The sequence below is a fragment of the Ovis aries genome, chromosome 5 (genome assembly GCF_016772045.2).
Source record: "Ovis aries strain OAR_USU_Benz2616 breed Rambouillet chromosome 5, ARS-UI_Ramb_v3.0, whole genome shotgun sequence".
NCBI lineage: Eukaryota > Metazoa > Chordata > Mammalia > Artiodactyla > Bovidae > Ovis > Ovis aries.
Window position 1 is genome coordinate 87,642,230 of NC_056058.1, and position 23,025 is coordinate 87,665,254.

The window sequence follows — 23,025 nt, forward strand, 5'->3', positions numbered from 1 at the left end:
TAACACCAAAAAACGATGTCCTTTTCATTTAGGGGATAGAATGCAAAAGTAGGAAGTCAGGAGATACTTGGAGTAACAGGCGAGTTTGGCCTTGGAGTACACAATGAAGCAGGGGACGGGCTAAAAGAGTTTTGTCAAGAGAACACATTGGGCATAGCAAACATCCTCTTCCAACAACACAAGAGAAGACTACACATGGACGTCACCGGATGATCAATATGGAAATCAGATTGCTTATATTTTATGCAGTTGAAGATCGTTATTGTTTTTCAGTCGCTAAGTCATGTCCAACACTTTGTGACCCCATGGACTGCAGCATGCCAGGCTTCCCTGTCCTTCACTATCTCCCAGAGTTTCCTCAAACTCATGTCCATTGAGTTGCTGATGCCATCCAACCATCTCATCTTCTGTTGCCCGCTTTTCCACCTGCTTTCAATCCTTCCCAGCAACAAGATCTTTTCCAATAAGTCAGCTCTTCATGAGGTAGCCAAAGTATTGAAACTTCAGCTTCAGCATCAGCCCTTCCAATGAATATTCAGGACTGATTTCCTTTAGGATTAACTGATTTGATCTCCAGTTGCAGAGTCAGACATGACATAGTGACTGAACAACAACTGAAGATTCTATTTAACTTGTTCTTAATGAGAGAACCAGGAAAATGTCACAACTGATTCAAAGGCAAAGTTGAAGAATGGAGATATTTATAAATCAGAAATATGAAACAAATTTGCCGAGGGACCAGAAGCTTGCTTTTGGGACTGAGAGGGTCCCTATTGTCTTTCCACCAGAAAAAAAATTTACGTGCATCTCTAGATAAGAATTTTATGCATCGCCCTTGACTTCCAAGGTTAGGATATCACACCCAAGCAACCCTCTGAGCCAAGTTTTATAGACGGTACCTATAAATTTGGGGAAATTCCTCGTTCTTGAAGTTTCCAAAATATTGGAATATTCTTGGATTGCCAGGAAGGAAAGTTTCCTTACCACTTGTCAGTCTGGAACTGTCTTGGCCCCTTTAACCTTCTGTAGCAAAAATGCCATAGATTAGGTGGCTTACAGACAACAGAAATTTATTGGTTACAGTTCTGAAGAGTGGGAAGTATAAGATCAAGGCAGATTCCATTTCTGGTGAAGGTCTGCCTCCTTATTCATAGATGGTTACCTTTTCATTGTTTCCTTACATGGGAGAGGGGAAAGGGAACTCTCTGAAACCTCTTTTATAGGGCACTAACTCCATTCATGCATACTGCTGATGACCTAATCATCTCCCAAAGGCACTACATCCAAATACCAGCACATTTGATTGCGACTTGAATTTCAGGGTGGGGATACAGACATTTGGCGTGTATCAGTGACCCTGTAAGTCAGGGGCAGGCCAGCTTTCCTAAAAGGCCTCCATAGGCACCAACTTTCCATTTCTTTAATTTTGAGTTATTTTGGCATTAACGTATATTAGGATGACATTAAATTTGTAAATAGCTAGTATAGAAGTCTTTATGATATGGAATCTTGCTTGTCAAAAACTAGGAAGGGTATGAAATTTTGCTGCATTCACAAGCTGACAAGTTAGCCTGTTACCAATTTATGTATGCTCGCAGAAGATATGAAACTTATGAATCAGAGACCAAAGATTTCATTGCTCACTGCAATGGCAGTAGCTACAATATTATAATTTTACACTGATTCCCTAAGCACCAGTTGTGGAAAGAACCAGGTAACATCTGTACACACAGTGAATTGTTTCACAGGAAAGAAACTGTTAGCTTAGGGATTCAAAGTTTCCATAGTGGCCAGTAAGAAGAACTTCCCTTTGCTGTAGAGGAGATATGTCATTTTTCAAAGCTGTTTGCTACATAAACACCGTTGAAAAATTTGTCTATCTGGTTTTGATAGTTAGGGTGATGCTGGCCTTGTAGATTGAGTTCAGAAGTTTCTTTCTCTGCACTTTCTTGAGACTTTCTTGCACTTTCATTTGTGAAGGAAAAATGTTCACTTTTCTCTAAACATGTGGTAGAATTCACTGTTATGCCATCTGGTTCTGGACTTTTGTTTTTGGGGAGCTTTTTGTTACTGACTCAATTTCATTGCTGATAGTGGGTCTGTTCCTATTTTCTCTTTCTTCTTGGTTCAGTATGGGGAGATTGCACATTTCTTCTAGGTTGTACATTTTGTTGCTGTATAGCTGTTCATAGCTATCTCTCATGATCCTTTATGTTTCTATACTATCACTTATATAACTTCTCTTTCCTCATTTGTGATTTTATTGATTTGGGCCTTCTCTCTTTTCTTCTGGATTAGTAGCACTAAAGATTTATCAATTTTGTTTACCTTTTCAAAAAACTAGATCTTTGTTTGATCTTTTCTATTTTTTTAGTCTTTACTTCATTTATTTCTGCTGTGTCCTTTGATGCTTTTGAACTGTGGTGTTGGAGAAGACTCTTGAGAGTCCCATGGACTGCAAGGAGATCCAACCAGTCCATTCTAAAGGAGATCAGTCCTGGGTGTTCTTTGGAAGGAATGATGCTAAAGCTGAAACTCCAGTACTTTGGCCACTTAATGCGAAGAGTTGACTCATTGGAAAAGACTCTGATGCTGGGAGGGATTGAGGGCAGGAGGAAAAGGGGACGATAGAGGATGAGATGGCTGGATGGCATCACCAACTCGATGGACGTGGGTTTGGGTGAACTCCAGGAGTTGGTGATGGACAGGGAGGCCTGGCATGCTGCAATTCATGGAGTCGCAAAGAGTCAGACACAACTGAGCAACTGAAATGAACTGAACTGAACTGAACTGAACAACTTTGAATTTTGTTTATTCTCCTTCTTTTAGTTCCTTTAGGTATAATGTTAAGTCATTTGAGATTTTTCCTGTTTTCTAAGATAGGTTTGCATGGCCATAAACTTCCCTCTTGGAACTGCTTTTTCATTTGTCTCCAGGTATTGTTTGATTTCCTCAGTAATCCATTGGTTGTTTAGTAGCATATTATTTAGTCTCCACATTTGTATTTTTTTTTTCAATTTTCTTTTTCTTACAGCTGATTTCTAGTCTCACAGAACTGTGGTTGGAAAAGGGCGCTTGATATTTCAGTTTTCTTAAATTTACTCTGACTTGTTTTGTGGGCCTGGCTGACGATATATCCTGGAGCATGTTCCATGTACACTTGAAAAGAATCTGGGCTGCTGTTTTGGGTGGAATGTTCTATAACATCTAGTAAGTTCTTCTTGCCAATGCGTATGTGATCATGGTAGAATGAGTTCTCCAAAACGGCTGCAGTCAGTGTCTGTCCCAACGTGATCTCAGATTGCCTCCCGCCTCTCCAGGAGGCTCTCCAAGATCGGCATATAGGTCTGAGTCAGGATCCTTTTCAAATGACTGCTTCTGCTTTGGGTCCTGAAGCATGTGAGATCTTGTATGCACTGTCTAGGAGTGGAGTCTATTTCCCATAGCCCGCTGGGTCTCCCAAAAGTGAGCCATCCTGGCCTTCAAAGCCAAACATTCTGAGAGCTTGTCTTCCTGGTGCAAGAGCCCTGGGCTGAGGAGTCCAGTGTAGGGCTCAGACTCCTTATTCTTTATTCTACAATTGTAATTATTCTCCTGCTATAGAATTGCCCACTGGTGGGTATAGGTATTAATTATACCACAGATCTGCCCCTCTTACCTGTCTCATTGTGGCTCCTTATTTACATGTTTAGTTGTAGAAGATCATTTCTGCTGATCGACTGGTCCTTCTCATCAACAGTTGCTCTTTAGATAATCTAGTTGCAGTTTTGGTGTGCCCATGGGAAGGGGGCTCAGGGTCTACCTAATCTGACATGGCCATTCCCTGAAAGCTCATTTCTGTTTTTTAGCACTGAATAAGATGACATTGTCTACATGTACCATAATTTATCACCTACAGAAGGACATCGTGTTTGCTCCCAAGGTTTGGCAATTATGAATAAAGCTGCTATAAACAAACATGTGCAGATTTTGTGTGGCCATGAGTCTTTAACTCAGTTGGGTAAATATGGCAGAGCACAATTAAATTGTTTAGTAAGACTATATCTTGTAAGAACATGCCAACATTCTTCCAAAGTGGCTGTATCATTTTGTGTTTTCACCAGCAATGAATGAGTCCCTGTTGTTCCACATTCTCATTACCATCTGGTGTTGTCAGTATCCTGGACTTTGGCCACTCTAATAGGTCTGTAGTGATATTTTATTTTTGTCTACATTTCCCTGATGACATATGATATGGAGCATCTTTTCATATGCTTATTTACCATCTGTATATCTTCTTTGGTGAAGACCATATATTTTTACGTTAATTTTATATGCTGCTGCTTTGTTAAAATTGTCTTACTTCTATAAGTGGGTTTTTTTTTAAAATTTATCTCCATTTATTCTTTTAGTTTTCCATAACATGCTGGCTCTTGATGTATGTATTATATTTAAATTCAAATAAAAGACTACAATTCCATGTAGGAAAGGGCTAAGGAAGGGAGACTCAGCAGCTGTGCACTGCATTGCAGGGTAATCTCCCAGGAACCTTTCTTTGGGGACTCCAGATTCAGTATCATTATGTCTTTTCTTTGGGGAGTCAAATTTTTAAGGCCTTAAAAATCTACTCCTAGAAAGTATAATCTTAATTACCAGCATTCTTTAAGCTAGGTTAGAGAGGTCTGGGAATGTGAGCTTCTAGTAAACAAACTTCACTGAATGCAGAGCTTTGCTAAATCCGTCTTTTTTTTTTTTTTTTTTTAGTATAGGATCCTGACTTAACAATGTCTAGTTTATTTTGAATAGAGATCCTATTTTATCCTCCTCACATAATAATCCTCTAGCCAGGAGCAGATCCACTTTCCAGGACCTGAAAATTATGAAATTTGGAGGCTTTGAAACAGAGAATAAAAAATAGCTTAGTTTTACAAATTAAAACAAATGGAAAAATGGCCGTTTGAACACGTTTCTTGAGCCCCACCCAGGGCCTTCAAAGGGACCCATACCAGTGCTACACCATGAAGCTAAAGATTACTTAATTTCATGATAAATCTAAATTAGCCTCCATTCCCACCAACAGTGTAAGAGGGTGACCTTTTTTCCACACCCTCTCCAGCATTTATTGCTTGTAGACTTTTGGATTGCTGCCATTTTGACTGGTGTGAAATGGTACCTCATTGTGGTTTTGATTTGCATTTCTCTGATAATGAGTGATGTGAGCCAGGACATGGAAACAACCTAGATGTCCATCAGCAGATGAATGGATAAGAAAGCTGTGGTACATATACACAATGGAGTATTACTCAGCCATTAAAAAGAATACATTTGAATCAGTTCTAATGAGGTGGATGAAACTGGAGCCTATTATACAGAGTGAAGTAAACCAGAAAGAAAAACACCAATACAGTATACTAACACATATATATGGAATTTAGAAAGATGGTAATGAAAACCCTGTATTCGAGACAGCAAAAGAGACACAGATGTATAGAACAGTCTTTTGGACTCTGGGAGAGGGAAAGGGTGGGATGATTTGGGAGAATGGCATTGAAACATGTATACTATCAGGTAAGAATCAAATCGCCAGTCTATGTTCGATACAGGATACAGGATGCTTGGGGCTGGTGCACGGGGATGATCCAGAGAGATGATATGGGGTGGGAGGTGGGAGGGGGGTTCAGGATTGGGAACTCATGTACACCCGTGGCTGATTCATGTCAATGTATGGCAAAACCAATACAGTATTGTAAAGCAAAATAAAGTAAAAATAAAATAAAATAATAATAATAAATAAATAAATTAGCCTCCAATCTTCCTTGTAGTGGGAGAGAAGGAAGTGCTTAGCAGTATAGAATTAGGGGGAATTTGATGGTCAAACTTGCAAACCAAAATTGAAGCAAAAAGGTTTTCACTCATAGTCTTAGAGGTACCTGCTACCATCAACTTCTGAGCATTTTTAGGGGGAATGTAAATTGGTGCAGCCACCATGGAGAACAGTATGGAGGTTCCGTAAAAAACTAGAATAGAACTACCACATGACCCAGCAATCCCACTACTGGGCATACATTCAGAGAAAACTAATTTAAAAAGACACATGCACCCCAGTGTTCATTGCAGCACTATTTACAATAGCCAGGGCATGGAGACAACCTAAATGTCTGTCAGCAGAGGAATGGATAAAGATGATGTGTGCATACACACATGGAATTCTACTCAGCCATAAAAAGGAACAAAACTGGGCCATTTGTAGAGATGTGGATGGACCTAGAGACTGTCATTTTTCCTTAAAATGGTATATCTGCCCTCAAGCCTAGCCACTCCTCTGGGTTTTTACTTATATATAAAGACCTCCATGTACATATAAATATATCAACATCAAATAGAATTTATATGCTTTGCCCTATTACTCTCTCTTGTTTGTTTAATTCTCAGGCCCAGCCTCAGAATCTAAGAGGGTAGAGAAAAGGTCTTTCCTGCCGTATGTTAGTTTATCTTTTTCTTGTTGACTTGCAGGCATTCTTTATATTTGCCTTAAATTTTTTTGTTACACGTTAATGAATATTTTAAAATTTCTCTTTTTAACTTTCATTATGACATCTGAGTTATATTTTAAATTCTAATATAGTTTTATCTTGTGTTTCTATATAGAGATCTTTCCTTATTCTAATGGCTTAAACACGATTAATTTTCTTTCAATACACGATTCTGCTTTAGATATTAAATCCACCTGGAATTTATGATGATGAATTTATCTTTATGATCAACATTTTTATGATGATGTGGATTTTTTCCCACATCAATTGAAATATATATTTAATAGGCCATCTTTTATCCATTTATTTGAAAGGCCATATTTATGAACTAGTAAGGCTTCTATCTGCTTTGACCCAGCTGCTTCATTTATTCTGGGGCTATTGGTAATTCTCCTTCGGTATTCCTCAGTAGCATGTTGGACACCTTCAGACGTGGAGGACTCATCTTTCGGTGTCATATCTTCTTCACCTTTTATACAGTTCATGAGGTCCTCATGGTAAGTATACTGGAGTGGTTTGCCATTCCCTGTTGTCAGAACTCTCTGCTATGACCCATCCGTCTCTGGTGGCCCTTCACGGCATGGCTCATAGCTTCATTGAGTTACACAAGCCCCTTCATCATGACAAGGCAGCTGAGAAAGATTGAGGGTAAAAGAAGACGAAGGCATCAGAGGATAAGATGGCTGGACGGCATCATGGATGCAACGAACATGAACTTGGGCAAACTTTTGGAGATAGTGAAGGACAGGGAGCCCTGGGGTGCTGCAGTCCATGGGTCAAAGAGTCAGACACGACTGGGTGACTGAACAACAACAAGGTTAAATAGGTATTATTCAGTTTCTAGGTTCTGATATTCTTGCCCAGGGATTTGACATCTTCTTTATTTCAAGTTTTAAATAAAGTTTTCTTTCTTTTCAAGTTTTTTTCTTCTTTATTTTCAAGCTTCATACAGAAAATAACCTTTCAAGACATTAAACTGAAATTTGCTAACATTTATTAAAAAAATACCAACCATAGATTGAAATAAAATGTTCACTTTAATAGATATCACACAAATGTTCAGTTACAGTTATCTGAAAATTATAAGAGAACAATTCTGCATGTCACATTCATGTTACTATCCATATAAGAACAACTACACATAATCATTTTTTCAACTACATTAGGATAACACACAAGGTTTTGTTTGCTCTAGACTTTTCAGTTAAAAAGTAACACCAAATAAGGAAACTGAATTTCCAAGAATTTCAAAAAATTAAGTTATTAACAAAATAAATAATAAAAATTATTTCTAAATGTCTTATATTTTGACAACTTCGAATTATACTTACATACTATTATTTCTCCAAACCAAAAATTACAACAAGGGTCACTGTCAGGGTGAAAATACATATTTTTAAAGCTTTTTTAAAATACGCTATTAAGCTTTAACATGACTTGATTTATTCTTGGCACATGTGGCATTTTGAAAAGTAAAAATACACTTTGCCAATTTTACGTTATTGTGCAGGTATAAGAGAAAGAGCACAGTTTGGGAGGCAGAGAGACCTGTGTTCAGTTACCAGCTTTGTTCCCAAGTAGTGTTGTTAGGCTGGTCAATTACTTCTTGGCACTAGGGCCAGGATTAAATTAAATAATGCCTATTTTAAAATGCATAGCATGGGCACTAAATGAATGATACCTCCTTTCCCTAATTTACTCACATTGAAGCAAAAGCAAAATATCACAGTCGTATGTTCTGGTACAATTTGAAAAATCTAGAAAAAAATGGGAAATTAAAAAATAAAAAATTAAAAAAATAAAATCAGTGTATTTTGAAAAATTGCACTTTTAAGAAATAAGGAAAGCCTTCATCAGGTTTAAATGTTTCCCAATAAAACTTAGTGCCTACTATACCCTGATTTTAAAAACAAGTCCTAAAATATGATAAAATGGTCAATGATTAAGGACTTTTGGTTTTCTTTTGTGCTATTGATATAAAAATAATGGCTATATTTAAGGCTCATCAAGTGATAGTTTGTAGTTGCCCTGAACCAAATCTGTAGTCTTGAAGTTGCACTATTAAAACAGACCTACTGCCTTGAATGACTATCACAGAGCAATTCCCATGATATTCTTCATTTCAACAACCATGGCCTCCTTACTGATTTTAAGCAAGGGATCATTTGGTGGCATGTGGCCATATAGCTTGTCTGTCTTAAAGATGACTCTTATACACATAATCACTTTTTCATGCTAAATGTTTGGTGCTTAGAAGATCTAAGGCTCCTGAAAACTAAATCGTCACAAGGGAATAGCCTACTCTGGACAGCAACACTTCCATCCCTATTCTTAGCACCGAAGATGCAGAAACAACCCTATCCTTATTTTCTATCCTCACCACCTTAATAAATCATCTTTCCAAACCTGACTCAAAATCTCCTCCTCCAGGAAACTTTCCCTAACCAAACTTCACACTCCTCCATTTATGTCCCTGACACTCATGTGTAATTTGTATAAACTTCAACCTGCATACACTTCTATTCATGTTTTATCTTCTACTTCCAGCTAGGATACAGTCTCTGACTTTGTAAGCTTCCACAGTGTTTAGCACAATTAATGCATGTATGTATGTGACTGTGTGTATGTATGTGGGGTGTGTATGTGTATGTGTGTGCTGAATGAATAAAAGACTAAGAACCTGAGCGGGGTGTAGGGTAGGAAAAGTTTCATAATTTTTCAGAAATCAAAATTGCTGGACCTTCCTAATACTAAAATTTCTGATTTCCAAAGCTATATATGAGTTTGGTTTTGGATAAGTCAATAATGAAAAGGCAGTGAAAAAAATGTTTAAAAAAACCTTTATGAAATATTCCAAAGGTTTTTTAATAAATTACTAAAAGCACCAAACCAAAATATCTTACTAAATAGTGGGATAATCTTTCCTATAGTTTTATAAATGGAAACTTCTTTTCATTCAAGACAAAGAATACTGAACAGGAATAGGTGTTGTGAATCAGGATAAAAAAGGCAATTCATTCTAAGTCAGTATCTAACACACATTTTGCAATTAATCTGAAAAGCCTTCTGTGGTACATATGTATGCTTTGTTAAGAAAAAGAATGGTTTATTTTAGGATGTTGTCTGGTACTATAAAATAAGATACATATACTGAAGCTGCTATTTAACAAGGAAAATTTTGTTTATAATAGCTGTTACTATTAAAATAGCATATAATTTAAAAATTATTCTTAATGTGTATATTTTCAAATTTGCCTGACAGTGTCCTTTTGAAAAATCTGACAATTTGTAGTTAGATTACAGACATTTGAACTTTGTTTCTACAATTGAAAATATTATACTTACATAATAACAAACAACAATATATTGTAGCTTTTTTACTGAAGCACTCTGCAATTAATATTTAAAACTTTTATATTAAATAAAATTCATTGTACTTTTTATAAGTAAAATTACACAACACATAATGTACACTATAATTACATTAAGAACAAATAAAATGAAGCATAAAAATTCTGTACCATAACAATGGATTGTTTTAGCTGTCATTCTAAATGTTAGCTTATTTGTTATGTTTTGAGTTTTTATCTTAAACCCAAGAACCTTTATTTTGAAATAACATACTAAAAATATCAAGTCTGGAGTTTAAAACTCTCTTATGCTCTTTTTCCCTAGATCATCTAGGAAATAAGAGAAATGAGACACAGAGATAATTCTATTACTGCAAAATGCCTCCTTGCTTCCCCATATACCTCTATATCATTTCTAGGGCAAATGATACAGGACAATGGCAAATTACAACTTTGGCAAATTATAAGCTCATTTAAGTGGTTTCTTTCTTATTTGGAAAAAAGAAAAACTAAGAAGTTCCTTTTTTGGCTTATTCATTCTCAATCTTTTTTTCCTCTAATATATAACAGTACTATAAAAGCACTTCTTAAAATGCTCACTATTTAAACAACACAAAATGAACTGGAATAATTTATAGAATTAATCAAAGTTGATACTAGGGTGAGGTCCTAGAATTTGTTACACGTAGGGCTAAACTTGCAAGAGATCGCATGGCAAAAGTAGAGACTTTATGGCATATCCCAGCTTTTGAAATATAGTTAGAAGCCAATCGAAAAAGCCTTTCAGCACCAAAGGTATTGAAGTGCCCAGGAAGTACTTTCTCTACCAGACCTCTGTCCACTAATTCTATCAGACGTTCACAGGTTCCAACATAGTCACTTATCCTGCTGTATGGGAGCCAATCAATTAGTGATCCATCATACACGACGTCTCCACTGAAGAGAATCTTTCGGTCTTTGTCATGCAAGCAAATACTGCCCCTAGAATGACCAGGCATGTGCATAACAGTGAGCTGTCTGTCACCAAGGTTGATCACATCTCCTAAAAATGAAAACAGAATTTACAAATAAACGTGTTAGATATTAGACTTCAATCACTTAAAGAACAGCAGAACACAACAGTTTCAAAGATGTTGGGAAGATGATATTTATTTTACTTTTATTGTAAAAGTAGCCTAGTAATAAAAGATGATTTAAAATAAGTTGCCTACATTTCATTTCTGTTGTTTATTAGACCAGTGTTTGCCAAAGTAAACAGTGGAACACAATTTCTGCTGGTTGTTATAATACATAAAAGATTCAGTGGTCAAATAATTTGGAAAACCCTTCCTTCAATGAAAATTAAACAGCTTTCTTTTCTGCAAGTTATGCTAATGTACATTTAATATGCTAATGTACACTGTGGATATACACAAGTGAGATATGGCTGTATAGTTTCACAAATTTATTTGACCAAAAAATTCATTTTCAGAATATCCATTACACGAATATCCTGGTGACACAATTAAATAATGGTGCTCTAGTGAGGGTATGGTATTTTTGCTCTTTGTTTTATCACTCTGTGGAAATTAAGGTCTGAGGAACCAGCACAAATGATGATGTTCTGGCTACTGCTATTGCTGCAATAAGCTGTTCTTAGTCTCGGACCCAGGAACTTCAAGCCTTCCGTCAGAATCCACTAAATCGTCGCAGCCTAACTTACTAACCTACAAATGGGGTAAAATCTCAAACTCCTCCCAGCTATTTGACAGTGGGGACCAAACTGAGCTATATGAATACAAAATTGTTCTTTCACTGGATTTAAATCAGTACAAACTTACGTAAATCATAATAAATTAAAAGATTCATATTGCTATCTCTAGTGAAAACATATACATATACAGAAAAAAAGAAATATAGCTAAAATTAATAGTGAATTTAAAATGGCATAATAATCAGGAATCACTAAATAGAAAAGACAACAGAAAAAAAATAAAGGCATAAACAGGAAATGAGACATACCAAACAAATGACAGAATGGCAGACCTAAATACAACTGTGTCAGTAATTACATTAAATATGAAAGGGATAAACATTCTAATCAAAGGCAAAGATTGTCAGACTAGATTTAAAAAGCAAGATATGTACTCAGTCTACGAGAGGAACTATAAAATCAAAGTGAAAAATAGGATGATAAGTCATACCTTATAAATATGAATGACAAGAACTAGAGTGGTTATATTGTCAGACAAAATGGATTTTTATATAAAGAATATTACTAGAGAAAAGAGGTACATTTTATGAGGACAAAATTAGGTCAATACCTAATGAAAAAAAGTCTAAATGTATCTGTACCTTAAAAATTCATAAAATAAAAACTGAGAATTAAAATAAGAATAAACAGTTGAACAATTGTGCTTAGATATTTGAATAGTTTGAATAATTCATAATATAAGCAGATAGAAAATCAGTACGGATACAGAAGACTTGAACAACACCACCAGCCAACTTGATCTAGCTGACATATATAAAATAATTCATGCCCAAAGAGCAAAGTACACATTCCTTCCAATGCACACGAAAGAGATGTTTTGTTATATCTGCACACTGAAAACTGCAGTAACACTTTAAAGAGAAATTAAACAGAATGTGAGCAAAAGGAGAAATATGCCATATCCATTGACTGAAGACTTGAAACTGTTAAGATAGTAATTAAATTCAGTTTTTCCTATACTGCACTCTCTAATATGTACTTTCTGAGATAACACAAATGTTCTGTATCAACACTAGGCAATATGGTAGCCACTAGCTATATGTGGTTAATGGCACGAGAAATACAGCTAATGTAACTAAGAAGCTAAAATTTTCATTTTAATCAATCTTAACTAATTTAAATTTGCATTAGATAGCTACATGGATTAGATAGCCACATTCAGAGAAGAACTATACAAAGAAGATCTTCATGACCCAGATAACCATGATAGTGTGATCACTCACCTAGAGCCAGACATCCTGGAATGCAAAGTCAAGTGGGCCAGAGGTAGCATCACTACGAACAAAGCTAATGGAGGTGATGGAATTCTAGCTGAGCAACTTTAAATTCTGAAAGATGATGCTATGAAAGTGCTGCACTCAAAATGCCAGCAAATTTGGGAAACTCAGCAGTGGGCACAGGACTGGAAAAGATCAGTTTTCATTCCAATCCCAAAGAAAGGCAATGCCAAAGAATGCTCAAACTACTGCACGATTGCACTCATCTCACACGCTAGCAAAATAATGCTCAAAATTCTCCAAGTCAGGCTTCAACAATATATGAATCAAGAACTTCCAGATGTTCAAGCTGGATTTAAAAAAGGCAGAGGAACCAGAGATAAAATTGCCAACACTCGTTGGATCATTGAAAAAGCAACAGAGTTCCAGAAAAACATCTACTCTTGCTTTACTGACTATGCCAAAGCCTTTGACTGTGTGGATCACAACAAACTGTGGAAAATTCTGAAAGAGATGGGTATAATGGACCACCTTATCTGCCTCCTGGGAAAGCTGTATGCAGGTCAAGAAGCAACAGAACCAGACATGGAACAATAGACTGGTTCCAAGTTGGGAAAGGAGTACGTCAAGGCTGTATATTGTCACCCTGCTTATTTAACTTATATGCAGAGCACATCATGCAGAATGCTGGGCTGAATGAAGCACAAGCTGGAGTCAAGATTTCAGAGAGAAATATCAATAACCTAGATGCTCAGATGACACCACCCTTTTGGCAGAAAGCGAAGAGGAACTAAAAAGCCTCTTGATGAAAGTGAAAGAGGAAAGTGAGAAAGTTGGCTTAAAGCTCAACATTCAGAAAACTAAGATCTGGTCCCATCACTTCATGGCAAACAGATGGGGAACAATGGAAATAGTAGCTTACTTTATGTGGAGCGGGGCTCCAAAATCACTGCAGATGGTCACTGCAGCCATGAAACTAAAAGATGCTTGCTCCTTGGAAGAAAAGCTATGACCAACCTAGACAGCACATTAAAAAGCAGAGACATTACTTTGCCAACAAAGGTCTGTCTCGTTAAAGCTATGGTTTTTCCAGTAGTCATGTATGGACATGAGAGTTGGACTAAAGAAAGCTGAGTGCCAAAGAATTGATGCGTTTGAACGTGGTGTTGGAGAAGATTCTTGAGAGTTCCTTGGACTGCAAGAAGATCCAACCAGTCCATCCTAAAGGAGATCAGTCCTGGGTGTTCATTGGAAGTACTGATGTGAAGCTGAAACTCCAATACTTTGGTCACCTGGTGCCAAGAACGGACTCATTGGAAAAGACCCTGATGCTGAAAAAGACTGAAGGGGGGTGAAGGGGATGACAGAGGATAAGATAGTTGGATGGCATCACTGACTCAATGAACATGAGTTTAAGTAAGCTCCGGGAGTTGGTGATGGACAGGGAAGCCTGGGATGCTGCAGTCCATGGGGATGCAAAGAGTCAGACCTGACTGAGCGACTGAACTGAACTGAGCTACATGTGGCTAGTGACTACTGTAATGGTTAGTGCAGATCTATAGATTCAAGAATCTCAATCAAAACCTTGACATGTTTTTTTATAGAAAAAAAAATCTGGCTTTAAAATTTATATGAAATGCAAATGACCTGGAATAGTCAACGCTGGAAGACTTAAACAATCTAATTTCAAGAATTAGAATGAAGTTTAAATAATCAGGAGAGTATTGTGCTGGCTATACGACAGACATAATTGATGAAAAAGACTAGAGTCCAGAAGAAAACTTTCACATAAATGGTCAGCGGACTTTTGACAAAAGTATCAGCAAACATAATCCACTGGGTAAAAGGACAGTCTCTTCAACTAACTGGCCTGGACTACTTTGGAAATCTATATGCAAATAAACAGTAAAGCACCTCATAACCTTCCACAATCTTTGCATGAAATGTTCCCTTGGTATCTCTAATTTTCTTGATGAGATCTCAGTCTTTCCCATTGTATTATTTTCCTCTGTTCTGTTCATTGAACACTGAGGAAGGCTTTCTTATCTCTCCTTGCTATTCTTTGGAACTCTGCATTCAAATGGGTCTATCTTTCTTTTTCTCCTTGCCTTTCACTTTGCTTCTTTTCTCAGCTATTTGTAAGGCCTTCTTAGACGACCATTTTGCCTTTATGCATTTATTTTTCTTGGTGATGGTCTCTTGCGGTGTTGGAGAAGTCTCTTGAGAGTCCCTTGGACTGCAAGGAGATCCAACCAGTCAACCTAAAGAAAATCAGTTCTGAATATTCATTGGAAGGACTGATGTTGAAATTGAAACTCTAATACTTTGGCCACCTGATGCAAAGAACTGACTCACTTCAAAAGACCCTGATGGTAGGAAAGATTGAAGGCGGGAGGAGAAGGGGATGACAGAGAATGAGATGGTTGAATGGCATCACCGACTCAATGGACATGAGTTTCAGTAAGCTCTAGGAGTGGGTGATGGACAGGGAAGCCTGGCATGCTGCAGTCCATGGTGTCGCAGAGTCGGACATGCCTGAGCAACTGAACTGAACCTTTCACAACAGTAACAAAAATTAACTCAAAATGGATCATAATCCTAAATGTGAGAGCTTCCAAAAAAAAAAAAGAAGAAAATCTTTGTGAGTTTGGGCTTGCCATAGAGATCTTAGAATAACCCAAAAAGTATAAAGCATAAGGAAAAATGATTAGTTGGACTTCATCCAAGTTAAAAATTTTCTTGCCCAAAAAGATACCATTAAGGACTTCCCTGGTTGTGCAATGGATAAGAATCTGCCTGCCAAGGCAGGGAAGAGAAGTGTTAGTAGCTCAGTCTTGTCCAGCTCTTTGTGATTCCATGGACTGCAGCCTGCCAGCCTCCTCTGTCCACGGGATTCTCCAGGCAAGGATACTGGAGTAGCTAGACTTTCCCTTCTACAGGGGATCTTCTCAACCCAGGGATTGAACCTGGGTCTCCTGTACTGCAGGCGGATTGTCGACCATCTGAGTAATACAATTCCTGGTCTGGGAAGATGTCACAGTTTGCACAGCAACTAAGCCGGTGCACCAAAACTACTTCAGGGCCCACTAGCCGCAACTACTGAGCCTGTGTGCCAGAACTGTGGAAGTCTGGAGCCACAGACTGCAACTACTGAAGCCTGCACATCGACACAGGCTTGTGCTCCACAACAAGTCAGCACAATGAGAAGCCTGTGCACCACAACTGAGAGTAGCCCTTGCTCATTGCAAGTACAGAAAGCTCGTGCACAGCAATGAAGGCCTAGTGCAACCGAAAAAACAGAGACAAAAAAATTCGCTTACTTAAAAAAAAAGAGGATACAGGACATACACTGGGAGTAAACACTTGCAAAATGTATATCTGATAAAGGGCTTGAATTAAGAATATATAAAGAACTCTTACAGCTCAATTAGGATAAAACAAAATTTCAATTTTTAAAAAAGAGAAAAGATTTTGATAAGATCTTACGACAAAGAAGATATCTGAATAGCAAGTAAGTGCCTGAAAAGATGCTCAACATAATCAGTCATTGACGTGAAAGTGAAAGTGAAGTTGCTCAGTCGTGTCTGACTCTTTGCGACCCCGTGGACTGTAGCCTACCAGGCTTCTCCGTCCATGGGATTTTCCAAGCAAGGATCCTGGAGTGGGTTACCATTTCCTTCTCCAGGGGATCTCCCTGACCCAGGAATCGAACGTGGGTCTCCCGCATTGGAGGCAGACACTTTAACCTCTGAGCCACCAGGGAAGCCCAAATGCAAATTAAAACCTCAATGAAATACCACTACATACTCACTAGAATGCCTAAAATCAAAAGGACAAAATCAAGTGCTGACAGTGATGTGGAGAAACTGCAACTTATACACTGCACTTGAGAATGGAAAATAGCATAGCACTTTGGAAAACAGTTTGGCACCTAAACATTTAACATACATTTACCACATGTGTGTGTGCGGTATGCCACATTCACCACCCAACCCAGAAATTCATTTCTAGCTACCTACCTAGGAAATAAAAGCATGCATCAACATAAAAACTTACATGTAAACTTTCATGCTGCATTATTCGTAACAATTCCAAACTGGAAAGTTCAAATTTCCTTCAACAGGTGAATATCTAAAATGTGTTATATTGATAAATGAGTAGTTTCTCAGCAACAGAAAGGAATTATTCGTAGATAAAACAACATGGATGAGTCTCCAAAAACAGCATGCCAAATGAAAGAAGACACAAAAGATTGCATGTGATTATGTTTTGTATTAAGCTTTCAGAAAAAGAAAACTATAATGGCACAAACAGGTCAGTGGGGCCTGGGTGGGAACAGAGGTTGCTCTGGTCTTGTTTCGAATCCCAGTAATTATTAATACAGTAAGATGGAATTAGGTACTCTCAAATTTCCCCACATTCCAGTCATAAGGGGCCAGAGTCCTTCACAGGATAACTGTTTCAGATTTAAGGTGCTTCTGGGGATCAAAGACCACTGCCATTTCCTGTATGATTGGTGAATAAGGCAAAGGATATTATAGCTAAGTTGATTTAATAATAGAACTGTTGCAGACAGACTGTTTAATAAATGTACAGAAAGAAGAATAATGAGGGAAGTTTGATGTTAAAAATGAAGCTGTAGAGAATTACCAATGGAGGGATAGAGTTTTATGGATTTTTGATATTCAAAGCCAGGTGATATTCAAAATACTTAGCAGCAGATAAGACATAAGCACCCACTATCAAAATGGATGCCAACTGTAAACAATTGATAAGGCCACAGTGATGAAATATTATATTAGGTCTGCCATTACCATATGGCTTTATAAATACCTCTCCTGTGCATATAATGCTAACACATATAATTTCATCAAGACCTCTCTTACAAGAACCAAAATTGTCTATGAAAAGTATAAATATCATATATAAATTTATGTGTATATATATATATATATGTATATATATATATATATATATATATCACATACTATCCTTCCAAGCCTTCACCCTAACCCAGTTGTCACCACATTCCAACCACACTACACTTTTCTTGGCTTCTCAAATATCATTTCCCATCTTGGCATTCCCCATTTTTAATTTTCATTTCACTTTTAATTAAAGAACTAAATTACATATTTCAAATAAAACATTTCAGGAGGGCTTAAAATGCAAGAAAACATTCTTTGCCCCACTCTGGCTCTATCTCTAATCCTGCTCCCAATAGGCAACCACTGTTAACAATTTTAGCAACTTCTTCTGCCAGTTGCCTCTACTAGATATGTTGTTGTTGGTTGTTCAATCTCTCAGTCATATCCAGCTCTGCGACTCCATGGACTGCAGCACGCCAGGCTTCTCCGTCCTTCTCTTTCTCCCAGAGTTTGCTCAAATCCATATCCATTGAGTCAGTGATGCACCCAACCATCTTGTCCTCTGTCATCCCCTTCTCCTCCTGCTTTCAATCTTTCCCAGCATCAGGGTCTTTTCCCATGAATCAGCTCTTCGCATCAGGTGGTCAAAGTATTGGAGCCCAAGTATTGTATTTACAGATGACTACTAGGTATAAGCATCTGTAAATAATGTTTCTATCTCATACTCTACTGATTTCATTCACGTATTATCATTTCTTGTTTTTTTAGATGTTATCCACTAACTTCCACTATGACACATAAGGATTTTTAGTAGCTCTTTTTACTCCTCTACCACCATAACGACACATGTATACATTTCTCATCCTCCCACCCCTCAAAAGAATGATGATTCAACTGCTTAGATATGAAATCCTCTCTGCTTGAGGTTCTATCATTGTCAGTGTCATCCTTTGCCATCATCCTGAGGCTTCAACTTTGTCTTGAATTGGATCTTCTATTCCCTATATTCCACGTCTTCCTCTTGGTTTATTCCCTTATTTTGAAGGGTGCAAATAGGATAAAGATATATCTTAAAAAGTGAAGTTTCTCAGTCGTGTCTGACTCTTTGCAACCCTATGGACTGTAGCTTCCCAGGCTCCTGCGTCCATGGGATTTTTCCAGGCAATAATACTGGAGTGGGTTGCCATTTCCTTCTCCAGGGAATCTTCCCAACTCAGGGACTGAACTTGGGTCTCCCGAACTGCAGGCAGACTCTTTACTCTCTGAGCCACCAGGAACTATAAGACGTATCTTAGTAGCTTCCTAACAGCATGTGGGAAATAATTTGACTGACACTGGAATGGATGTCAGAATTCTAAGCTGGAAATTGGTTTTATTCAAATAAGTCACAGCTCTTCTTTTCTAGCTCTAAAGCCATTATGATTGGTATAGATGACCTTTTTTGTTTAAATTTGGAAGTCTGTAGACTCTTCTTTGATCCTAGCATTCTGAAATTTTATAATAATGTGCCATGGGTTGAATATGTTTTCATCTATGGGTTCTTTCAATCTGAAAATGTATATCCCTTAATCATGGGATATTTTCTCTATTATTCTTTTTCTCTACTTTCTCTATTTGCTCTGTCTGTGCTCTTATTATTCTAATGTCAGATTTTCCACACTGGTTCTTTACTAGTTTTCTCCTAGTTTTTCATTTTGCCTATCTGCTCCTTTTCTAAGTTTTCAACTTCATCTTCCAGACTGTGCACTAAATAATTTCTGACATTTTAAATTCCAAGGGTTCTTTTAGGAGTGTGAATATGGTTCTGCCTGTTGCTTATTTTTAGGGCATCCTATTGTCTCTCAGATATCTTGAATGCAATAGTTTCTGTTATCTCCTGATGATATTAATGACTGTCCTCTTCTCAAGTCGCTTTATGTTCTTTTACTATTTTACTTCATGTGAGAGGATTTTCTCAGATTCTTTTTCATAACGCTTGTTTACCTGTTTAAGAGTTGGAGGATAGTGAAAAATCTGTTTGAAGCACATGCATGACACCTGGTGATTGCAGACTTCATTGTAGAAAGTACAAGACAAGAATTACCTAGGAGTCAGCATCTTAATCTTTACCCCAGGGCTGGGCAGATTTCCAGATACGATTCTTCCAAGTTCCTACCTGGAGATATTGGGGCTAAAGGCCTGGCTCTCGTTCTTCTGGGAAACTAGTAAAGAACATATATGCTGCTGCTGCTAAGTTGCTTCAGTCGTGTCCGACTCTGTGCGACCCCACAGACTGCAGCCCACCAGGCTCCCCCGTCCCTGGGATTCTCCAGGCAACAACACTGGAGTGGGTTGCCATTTCCTTCTCCAATGCATGAAAGTGAAAAGTGAAAGTGAAAGTGAAGTCGTGTCCAACTCCTAGCCACCCCATGGACTCCAGCCCACCAGGCTGCTCCGTCCATGGGATTTTCCAGGCAAGAGTACTGGAGTGGGGTGCCATTACCTTCTCCAAGGATATATATTATCTATCTATTATTTTTCTGTATTTTTATATACATTCACATACACTTATCCCTCCTCTTTTCCATCTGAAGCCTTGAGCTCATTAGTACTCGGCATCCCTCAATCAAGAAACCTTTTTGCTTCATTCTCCCCAGAGAACCAACTAACTCTGGGGAGAGGTGCATTCACTTAGGGAGAAGAATTCCAGAGTTCTAACAGCTTCTTAAGTGGCTTTCCATCAGTTCTACTTATTTTAGTTGTCTTCCTTTTGCCCCTGCTAAGGTACTGGCTACTGCTAATTCTTGAGCCTATTAATCTCCTGCAGAACAAAGTGGACTGGCTCTCAATTTTCTATTGCTGGCATAGGATAAAACTGCTAACTCAGTCACCACAGGATCAGCAAGATCCCCTGGAGAAGGAAATGGCAACCCGCTCCAGTATTCCTGCCTGGGAAACCCCACAGACAGAGGAGCCTGGCGGGCTACAGTCCCTGGGGCCGCAGAGTTAGATATGACTTTGCAACTAAACAACAACAATGCAAAACAGAACCTCAGTCACTGCGGATTTATACATAAAACAGACAAACCACGGTCCACTGGCTGCCATCTCAGTGAGATTTTGAGAGAGAGTCAAATTAAATGTGTTCGTTCAACCTGCTGCCTCTCTGGAATCTTCATTTTTAATCTCCCCAAACGATCTAAGTCTACCTAAAACAACTGTTGTACTCTCTTGATGACTCTGGGAAAATCATTTAAACATGTATAACAGGAGTCAAAATGCCTGCCTCTTGTGAAAAACAGAATGATGTGTACCCATTCAAGAAGAACGTGCTGTATCTATCTAGGGTTTATTGCTGTCTTCTTATAGGAAGATATGGTTTCACTATCAGAAGGGTGAGAAGCTTTTTTCATCAAAAATGATGCAGTGGGTGATGACCTCACCTTGTTTTCCTCATCCCTCATATGCAAGTCAGCTTTTGGGTTAGTGACACAGTGCACAGACTCATGCTTCTCCATGACAGGCGGTCACCAATACACTAAATGAAACGTAGTGAGCTAGTGAATCCAGCCTCCTTATTTTCTAACTGGAACAATGACGACTATGCTGTTAGGTATGTGCTGTTCACATGTGTGTGTAACTGTATATGAATTTTTGGTGTATGATTTTTTTATATAAATATTTTGTATCTCCTTCCAGGCATCTGGATTATGATAATATTAAGTTAGCAGGCCACACCATTCAGAAGAGACAGGAAATTAATACTCCTGAGAGAAGAGGATATTGGTTTCTACTTGAGAGGGGGAGACATCCAGCTCCTAATGAAAAACAACTTTTAATTTAACACAGTAGTATCACCTTCCAAGTGTTTAGTAAATATTAAGCTTTCTTTTCACACTTTCAAAGGCTTAAAGCACCACACAGGTGGGTTGCATGTCCCCTGCAACTCCCAAAGCCTATAATTCTAGCATCGACTGGGATTTTAAAAATCTGATTTCTAGTCCAGGCTCTTTCCCTAACAGGCTATGTGATTTCAGGCATAATATTCAACCCTGTGTGGACTCTTCATCTATAAAACAATATTTCTTATCATTCTTTCATCATTGATTTCCTGACACAGGAGCCAAAGTAAATAAAAGTCATCTATTCCTTTAAACAACTTAAACATAAATACTGATGCAAAATTTTTCTTTCTGGGGGGAGGGGTCTGAGTTAATTTAGTCTGTATACCCATAAATTGCATGGAAATACTACTTCTGAAAGTATTAATTTCAAAGAAATATAGTAATTAAAAGCACATTTAATGTAAATTTAGTTTTCTTTCACCTCAAAGTGTCAGGTAATGTAAGGCTCCCATCTAAACCACTTTTAATCTTCAGATTTAAAATTTTAATGAGTAGACTTTTTAAAGTGGTGTGTAAGGTACAGAATCTTGCTATTTTTTATATATCAACTGATCAAGATCTCATCTGTAAGATAAACTCATTTTCGTAAAGTACTTCATTATTTATCATACTGGTTGGTCATAAAGTGAGCCTTACTGTACTGCAGCAACTGGACTTTTTTTTTTTTGCCTCAGAACAGTTCAATAAATTAAACTGGCAAATAAAATAGTTTCAAGATAGGAAAGGGGGTTTCATATCCTATTCAGAATTACCATAAAAATTTATTTTGGGGGTGGGATTAACGTGTGATCTACACGCTTTGATCTACTGTGCCTGGGTTGGAATCCTAGCTTTTGTCTCTATCTTGCTTTGTGGCCCCTAGGCAAGCCATTTAATTGAAGCCATTTAAGTAGCCTCACTTCAAACATGTTGGAGGATAAAATGGTATCAACAGCAGCATTCTAAAAAGAACAAAGAAATTAATACACAAATATCACTGCTGTGACCAACTGGCTCAATCATTTGGTTCAATCATTTCAGTGCCTGTGTGGTGTTGGAAGGGTTGGAACCCTACACTATTTTATTCCATTAATTTCTTTCTGAATCCCATTCTGTTTTTTGCAGAGCCAAAGAGGCCCAAGGTTATCTATGCATTAGTCCACATACTTCACCATTATGGGAACAGCCTCCTTATTAATCTATCTCAGGCCTGGCTTTCAGCCAGAACAGAGAGCTGTCATAACGTTAAGACTCAGGCACATTCTACTTCGTATGTTCACTATCAAGCTTTTTCTCTTGTGAGGCAGCATCAGGAGCAGAAACCTATCTGGAAGCTAAAGAGGCGTGAGCAGATTAGAATCACTGCTCTGCAATGGCCTTCTAAGCCTACAGGTGGGCACTGTCCGTACTGAGCCGATGGAGTGAGCAGTTCTCAAAAAGCACAGAGCCAACGACACTCATT